A 9,409-nucleotide genomic window follows, 5' to 3' on the forward strand; every position below is an offset into this window, starting at 1 on the left:
AAAGTGCCTTGAATAGATTCCTGTGGAAGTTGATGAGAGACTTTTCCAAGCTCGCTCCTCAACCATTAATCACATGTTTGGGCACATTCTACAACTAGATTTAAAACTGCCTAAAATTTATTGTCATTCCTATTTTTCAACCATCTTATTCACAAGAATATTTTCTGTGCCAAAGTCCTTGGAGAAAAAAACTATTATGTCTATAGCTTTCCTATAATCATATCAACTTAGCAATGCTATGAAAAAAAGAAATGAGTTTTATGTGCCATGACTTATACTCAATGAACAAATCACACCAGTTAATCCAAGTTTTTGGAAGGTGGAACATACATTTTTAAATGAATAAATACAAATGTAATAACATGTAGGCTAAGTGAAAAACTAAGAAAAGACATTATTAGAACTTGGAATTTTATAAATGCTTGTTGAACGTAATAGAAAATTTAACTTACTAGAGTCAACTGAATGAATTACCTAATTATTTTTATTTACTTTGTATCTGCATATATTTTCTCTTTCCAATTGGATTGTACTCTAATTATAATTCTTTTGTTCCTCATTCCTACTTCTATCCCCATTATCTAGTGTAATACCAGGTGCATTGTAAGAACTCAATCGTTGGTTGATTTGCTTTCTACCAGTGACATCAGTGAAATGCTTTATTCATTCCTTTAGTAAATATTTATTTATTTATTTATATTTTTTATTTTTGAGACAGAGTCTCACTCTGTCACGCAGGCTGAAGTGCAGTGGCATGATCTTGGCTCACTGCAACCTCCGCCTCCTGGGTTCAAGCAATTCTCCTACCTCAGCCTCCCTAGTAGCTGGAATTACAGGCACCCACCACCTTGCCCGGCTAATTTTGTATTTTAGTAGAGGTGGGGTTTCACCATATTGGCCAGGCTGGTCTTGAACTCCTGACCTCAAGCAATCCACCCACTTCAGCCTCCCAAAGTACTGGGATTATAGGTGTGAGCCACTGCGCCAGGCCAGTAAATATTTATTGAACCCTTAATTTATTCTAGGCATCGTACTGGGAACTGGGCTACCTTAGCACAATGCTCCGAAGTTGCTGTCAGTCCAATACAGAACTGGTGAGCAGACATCCAGACAAGTGGATAGGCACTTAGAATCCCATATATTAAAAAGCTAGTAAGAGATGGATTTCCTTTACTTTTAAAGGCCGATTCTAAATCTAAGAGACCATTCTAAAGCTAAGGGAAAAATCTCCTTGGCAGCATATATCCACCGAATATTTGAGTCACGATATATTGACAGATTAATTTAAATATGATCTTTTACCTGGACGATAATGTCTACCTTCTGCTGCCCCATGAGGTAGGAAAGCATTTTATCACATAAAAAAGTTATTGGTGGGGCATGGTGGCTTACTGCTATAATTCCAGCACTTTGGGAGGCCAAGGCAGTGGGTCATTTGAGGTCAGGAGTTCGAGACCAGCATGACCAACATGATGAAACCCCAACTCAACTAAAAATACAAAAATTAGCCAGGAGGTGGGCACACGCCTGTAATCTCAGCTACTCGGGAGGCTGAGGCATGATCACCTGAACCCGGGAGGCGGAGGTTGCAGTGAGCTGAGATCACGCCACTGCACTCCAGCCTGGGTGACAGAAAGAGACTCTGTCTCAAAAAAAAAATTTTTTTTAAGTTATTGATCTTTTTAATCTGTTAGGAAATAGAAATTGGTGGTGACAAAAGAGTATGTAAGAGATTGCCTGAAACTTTTTAAAAAATATAATCTATGAATATAAAAAAAATGGGCTTGTAAGGGGTTTTCTCACTCTAGGGAGATTTTTCGAGCTATCACTATGTCAACAGAAACAGATGTTTCCCTTTCTTCATATGATGATCAGGCATCCAAACTTACTTGAAAAGCTAGAGAGGCACCATTTGTCTGTATTGTAATGGCAGGTTTTGTAGCAATCGTTGCATATGGATTATACAGACTGAAGAGCAGGGGAAATAATAAAATGTCCCTTCATCTGAACCACATGCGTGTGGCAGCCCAAGGCTTTGTTGTAGGATCAATGACTGTTGGTATGGGTTATTCCATGTATCGGGAATTGTGGGCAAAACCTAAGCTTTAGAAGAAGAGATACTGTCTTGATCTTGTTGGAGGAGCTCGCTTCAGTTAAACATCTCATTATCGAAGTTACATATTAATGTTGAAAATAAACTATTTGAGTAGGTTCAGATGATGATAACATGGTATTTTGAATATCGGCTTCCTTTCTTTAGGCTTGATTTGCCTGTGACTGAATTACTAGTAATCACTGGTTTACTAACGAAGTCATTTGGGAGAGTCAAGTTAACACAAAAGAAACGTGTCACCTAAATCCACTTGGTGGCGTTGAAATGTCCAGCTTCTTAAACTGTTTAGATGAAATTAGTTCTAAAGAGGATAGCAGACCAACCCTGAAGTACTCCCAGTTTGTTGCAGAAGCTCGCATATTTTGGATGTTATATGAGTGTTATTTGCCCCAGTTAATTTAACTTTTTTCTGCCTGTCGTGTGGACTGGCTTCTGCCTTAGAACTCTGTCAAAAAAGTGCGTGGAATATAACTTGTAAAGCCTCCCACAACTGAAAGTATATATATATATGTGTGTGTTTTTAAACCAAATCTAGAAAGCTTACAATAGAGCTGCATAGTCATAGTATTTATTAAAGAATCACAATTGTAAGCATAAGAATAATTTACGAATTCTAGTTTAGTTCTTTTGTAATTGCAGAATTATATTTTTGCTGCTGTTATATTAGAATACTTTTTAAATGTCATCTTGAAATAGAAGCATGTATTTTAAGCACTCAAGCAAAGGTAAATGAAGAAACTTTAAAAATGTGTGTGTCGTTTATTCTTTCCATAAGAATTGTAAACATTAAACTAAATAAATTACTTATAATAGAATTGATTAATGATTTATGAGCAGGCTAGCTTGACCAGACATTATACGCAAACTTTTGTATACTACAGAATGCCATTGCACTTGTGAAATTCTCTTGTCTATCCTGAATTTACATTCCATGGTGATATCATGGTATATGCATTGTTATTAAAATAAGTGGCCATGTCAAAAAAAAAAAAGAAATTAGAAGGTTGCACCTCAACATGTTAATAGTGACTGACAATGGAGGAATTACTATTTATTTTATTTTCTTTGGGCTTTTTTGATACTTCCAAATTTCCCAAAATTAGCATATTTTATAAAATATTATTTGCAAAGAAGGTCATAGTTCATGAATCTCCCATACTTTGAGAGAAAGGACTACTTTTAATTTCAATATTGAGAATGCTGTAAGGATTAGGAACAGAGAAAAGACTGAATGAAACTAAATAAAATTCTTAGAATGAGAGAAGATATTGCTGCTTTATTTATCCAGGAACTGACTCTGAGTTTTAAATCCTAGGACTGCTACCACATGTGGTATTTCTCTGGTAGAAAATGACTTATCTCCATTTTGAAAAATCTGGTTCAAGTGGCAGGCTACAAAAGGGTTCTTTACCTTCCCTCATTCCAACATAAAAATACTGAGGTTTATCCATCTGTTGCAGGGCTCCCTACTTCATAATTTGTCTATAGGGATAAGGCCATGTAACCTATGTCACATGACTGGCATTTGAAATAGAAACAGATGTTAGCATTTTCTTCCTCACCCCACACCCTTATAATTTTGATGTAGATGGGAGGATTCAAAAGCCATGAGGATGCCCTATGTCAGACATGAAAATTAATCATACAAGGGGTATGGAAAGCTAAGGAACACGATACCTCAATGTGCCACATTTGCCATTTGTTCTCATCTCTTTCTCTCTATTGCCCTACTCTGTTCTGCATCACAGAGAATTGTGTTTCCCAGGATTTCTTACTAACTGCTTAGGTTCATCCAAATGGGAGGCAGTGGCAAAAGACTGGAAGGTAGGAAAAAGGGTGCTTCAGGTGATATCTCCAGCAGTCACTGTGCCTCCTCCGTGGCTGCAGCTCTTACTGGACATTCCTTCCCTCCAGGGTCCTAGCACTCACTGGGCAGTCCCAATTGTGGTGCTAGTTCCCTGTTGCACTCTGGCCTCTACACTCTGGGAAGAGCTCCCCACTGCATTGCCCCTGCTAATATCTTGGTGGCCACACTACCCCCTGGGATAGTGCAGCTTCTCAGTTCCTCCATTACCTATGGAATCAGTTTCTCATATTTAAGTCTCTTGGTTTATAAGTCTTGAAGGGGTTTCCATTTTCTGACTAGACCCTATTGTTATACTCTAGAAAAAGATATTACATAGTTCTGAAAAGAGACTCAAAACAATGAATGCAGTAAAGTCCATGTTAATTTTAATTCTTGGGAATGGTGTGGGTTGATTTCAGTTCTATTGTAAACTTTGGAAGCTTCAGATCAATGTTTGCCAAATAGGAAAAAATAAATACATTGATAATTAGGGGAAGGAAATGTTATTTTTAAGAGTCTAAGCTACATATTTAAAACAATAGACTGCTTAAAAAAGAAAATCTTAAGATATATAAAAAAATCTCATTTCCTCTGAAATATTGCAAATCATTAGTTCCTTTATGAAAAATTCAGTCAATATCTATTTAGAAAATAAAACTATTCGGCTGTGCTTTTACAAACAAATTTAAATTTATGATGTTTTTAAATTAAAAATTTAAATTTGAATTAAATAATTAAAAATGTATGGCATATCAGCTGTGTATTATGAAGCATACAAAGATGAATAAGACAAAAGTAGTTCAAAAGACAAAATACCAGAAAAAAAAGCATACGTATGAGGACAAAGCCCATGTGTAAAATCAGCCTTCATTTAATTTAAATTTAACTGACATTTAGATGATAGCTATTTTTGTTTCATTCTGGAATCAGAACAAAGATTTACTGTTAGGATACTAGTGATATAATGCTTTTATCTTTTTTTTTTTCCAATCAGCTTCCTCAGGTTGAAAATATAATGCTGATTTCATCTTATACCACCTTCCTTCTTGCTCCCCTCACTTCTGCTATACAGGCCTTATTGCTATCACTTAAACAAGCTAAACATGCAGCAGTGGCAGTGAAAGGATGGTTACATAACAGAAGATCAATCAAACAACAAAATATATTAATGATGATGGATGGCTGCCAGATTCCTCATTGTCAGAGAAGAGAGTTACAGATATGCGAAGGAAGAAAAGTGGAATGCACATTTTGTGTTGGATTGCAGTTAGAGATACAAGTGTGAATCCCTGGATTTCAGTGTGTATAAAAGTAAATGTAGACATAACATATATGCATTTCACAATTCTGACCTGGAATGGCAATTCCCCAGTATAATGAGTACACCAAGTGTCCAGAAGTTGGCTCCTAAATACTATTCTCCACTAAAAATAATCAGAACTCCTTATAAAAATGGCTGATTCCAGGGTGGTATAGGGAGGGTACAGATGACCCTGGAACATTTTATTGTGCCACTGAGAAAGAAATTACTTTAAAAATGATGGAGACATGTCAAAGGGACACAGAAGCCAATCTGAAGGAAGTTTCCATTGGCCCCAAAGGGGGTCTGTTTTAATAAGAAAACAGACTGCTTGGAACATAAACTAATAGACTGAATTTTGGTGAAACTTTATATAGTTTCAGAGTACCACTTTACAAATACTTATTAATTATAAAGGGAAAAAGAGTAACTGTAAAGTGGAGAAACCTGGCAGACAACATGTTAATCAAGTAATCAGAGTTAAATGGAACAAATCTAAGTTCTCTGCCCTCTGATAGGATGATACAGGAAGAACAGAGCATTACTTCCTGACAAGGATTCAATACCTGAACTCATGAGGATCCCTCAGACAAATCCAAATTGAAGAACATTCTACAAAATAACTTGCTAGTAATTCTCAAAAATATCAAGGTCTGGGAGGTCAAGAAAGACTGAGGAATTGTTTGGTACTGAAGGAGTCTAAGGAGATGTCACAAGTAAATTTAACAGGTAATTCTGTGTGGCATCCATTGTCTGTAAAGGAGATTTTAAGTGTTAATTTTCTGATTTCGACAGTTGTACTGTGGTTATGAATTCATAAAATATTCCAAGTTGTGGGGCAAGTTAGCAACTTGACTCTCAAATGATACAAAGACAATTTCTTTGTACTGGATTTGCAACTTTTCTCTGAGTTTCAGATGGTATCAGAATAAAACGACGTATACAAAGAAAAAGAATACACCTCTTATTATTCTGTAGGTTAGGTATTCAAGTGGGACTCAGCTGAGCAGTTTTTGTGCTCCATGTAGCAAAGGTTTGGTCACTCACTCGGCTGCGTTTAGCACGAAGCTGAGCTAGAAGTTCCAAGAAGTCTTCACTCACTGTCTGGCTCCTCTCTGCTCCTCCCTGCGTACCACCCTCTTCCCTTACATGGAGTGTCATCATTCAGGCGTCCAGCCCAAGATTCTTTCAGTCTGATGGCTGGATTTCCAGAGCCATAGGAAACAGCCAGGACTCGTAAAGTTCTCTTCACCTGGATGGTGGTTACACAGGCATGTTCGCTTTGTAAAAAATTAATCAGGCCGGGCGCGGTGGCTCAAGCCTGTAATCCCAGCACTTTGGGAGGCCGAGACGGGCGGATCACGAGGTCAGGAGATCGAGACCATCCTGGCTAACACGGTGAAACCCCCGTCTCTACTAAAAAATACAGAAAAAAAAAAAACAAACTAGCCGGGCGAGGTGGCGGCCGCCTGTAGTCCCAGCTACTCGGGAGGCTGAGGCCGGAGAATGGCGTGAACCCGGGAGGCGGAGCTTGCAGTGAGCCGAGATCGAGCCACTGCACTCCAGCCAGGGGGACAGAGCGAGACTCCGTCTCAAAAAAAAAAAAAAAAAAAAAAAAAAAAAAATTCATCAGGCCATATATTTAAGCTTTTGTGTACCTTATAGTATATATGAAATACTTCAACAGAAAAAGTAAAAATAAATTATAGTTACTGTTTTTCTAATTGCACATCCTCTTTTTTCACTTTTCTACTTAACACCATGCGACAGGGGCAGATTCTTCCTTGGATGAAGCCAAGATGGTAACGTAAGCGTGAGGATTTGATCACCTCCCTATCCAACCCCCTACAGACACAGCCTAGGCAAATATAAAATGGATAAGTTTTGACTTACTCTAGAAAATAAAGATCATCTCACCTCGATATCTCAAGACTCAAGGACTCTTCCCTGCGCTAACATGAGAAAGAAAGGCCAACCTATGTAGTCAGGTACTGCTGGCAGAAACGTGGTAAGTAGTAAAGAGAAATCCATATTCAGAATAAATGCTTACCTTTGCCTTCACCATAGTGGGAAGTGTTGTTAGACCCCTGAGTGTGCTGCATTTCAAGGTCTCAGTGCTGAGTTCTGTGGCACTGAGCATTGGTGCATGAGTTGTTCTCACTATATTCTTTCTTTGTTACACAATAGTAGAGTTTTTTAGCTGCCCACTTGGTTGCCCAAAATAAAAACGACATTTCCCAGCCTCATTCGCAGTTTGACCTCACAGATTAAATTCTAGGAAATAGGACGCATAATCTCCAGTTCATGCCCTTAAGGGGAAGTAGTGGGCTCCCATGCTAATTTCTTGACTTTATCCAGCTAAACTGTGGACTCAATTATGGGAGCTACAGTAGCTGCCATCAACCACAAAACGAAAATCGCATTTTGAAAATGACAGAAAAGCAAGTCGGAACAAATTAGGATCCCCAAAACTCTAAAGCCTGTATTACCTACGGGGATTTTAATTTAATTTTAATTTTTAGAATAATTTCAACTTTTATTTTAGATTTAGGGGATACATGTGCAGGTTTGTTACATGATTTGATTGCCTGTTGGTGAGGTTTGGGGTATGAATGATCCCATCATCCAGGTAATGAACATAGTTCCATAGGTAGTTTTTCAGCCCCTGCCCAACCTCTAGCAGTCCCCAGTGTCTTTTTTGGTGGAATGATTTATTTGCCTTTGAGTATATACCCAGTAACAGGATTGTTGGGTCAAATGGTAGTTCTAAGTTCTTTGAGAAATCTCCAAACTGCTTTCCACAGTGGCTGAACTAATTTACATTCCCACCAAGAGTGTATGAGCCTTCCCTTTTCTCTGCAGCCTCACTAGCATCTGTTATTTTTTGACTTTTTCATAATAGTCATTCTGACTGGTGTGAGATGGTATCTCACTGTGGTTTTGACGTGCATTTCTCTGATGATTAGTGATGTTCAGCATTTTTTCATAGGTTTGTTGGGTGCTTGTATGTCTTCTTTTGAGAAGTACCTGTTCATGTCTTTTGTCCACTTTTTAATTGGGTTATTTGTTTTTTGCTTGTTGATTTAAGTTCCTTATTCTACTGGCATTTTTATATGTAAGAGAATCACACTTCATTCCTATTACTTTTGCTTTGGTTAAGCCACTGTATTTTCAGACTAATTTATAACCTATTTTGTACAAGTACTTTGCAGTAGCAATCATGAAATCAACTTTGATAAGGGGAAGTCCATTTTGCTGAGCTCATACATAATCTCCATTATTACCATCATAGCTTGTTTGTACTTGTGTCCATTAAACATTAGAAGGCTGGAGAAAAAAGTTGACTGACATTCATTATGCAGGTCTACTTGTTCACCTAATTATTTCTCTGTAGGGTAGGGTAGAGAGTTGGGAGCTCATTCAAATGTGACATAAAGACCTCACATTCTGAATCTAGTCTGAGAAGCTCATATATATAGTTTACCCAAATCTCCTTGTTACTGATTCTTCCAATGAGCATTATTCCCAAGTCCCTGACCATTGGATAGCGCCCGTAAATCATTGTTGTTGTTCTGTTGTTGTTGTTGTTGTTTTGGGGGATTTTTTGTTTCTTTGTTTGTTTTGAGATGGAGTTTTGCTCTTATTGCCCAGCTGGAGTGCAATGGCACGATCTCGGCTCACTGCAATCTCCGTCTCCTGGGCTCAAGTGATTCTTCTGCCTTAGCCTCCTAAGTAGCTGAGGTTACAGGCACGTGCCACCATGCCTGGCTAATTTTGTGTTTTTAGTAGAGACGGGGTTTCACTATGTTGGTCAGGCTGGTCTCGAACTCCTGACCTCAGGTGATCCACCCACCTCGGCCTCCCAAAGTGCTGGGATTACAGGTGTGGGCCACCGCTCCCAGCCTATTTGTTTTGTGACACAGAGTCTTGCTCTGTCACCTAGGCCGGAGTGCAGTGGCATGATCTCAGCTACCTGCAACCTCCACTTCCCAGGCTCAAGGGATCCTCCTACCTCACCTCCTGAGTAGCTGGGACTATGGGTGTGTGCCAACATGCCTAGCTAATTTTTGTATTATTTGGAGAGAAGCAGTTTCACCATGTTGCCCAGGCTGTTCTTAGATTCCTGGGCTCAAGCTATCCACCTGCCTCA

General features: G+C 38.6%; 1 pseudogene; it reads left to right on the top strand.

The window, feature by feature from the left end:
- The first annotated feature begins 1,830 nt into the window (after positions 1-1,830).
- Positions 1,831-2,192, top strand: LOC112427192 (HIG1 domain family member 1A, mitochondrial pseudogene; annotated as a pseudogene).
- The last annotated feature ends 7,217 nt before the right edge of the window (positions 2,193-9,409 follow it).

The sequence above is a fragment of the Macaca nemestrina genome, chromosome 1 (genome assembly GCF_043159975.1).
Source record: "Macaca nemestrina isolate mMacNem1 chromosome 1, mMacNem.hap1, whole genome shotgun sequence".
NCBI lineage: Eukaryota > Metazoa > Chordata > Mammalia > Primates > Cercopithecidae > Macaca > Macaca nemestrina.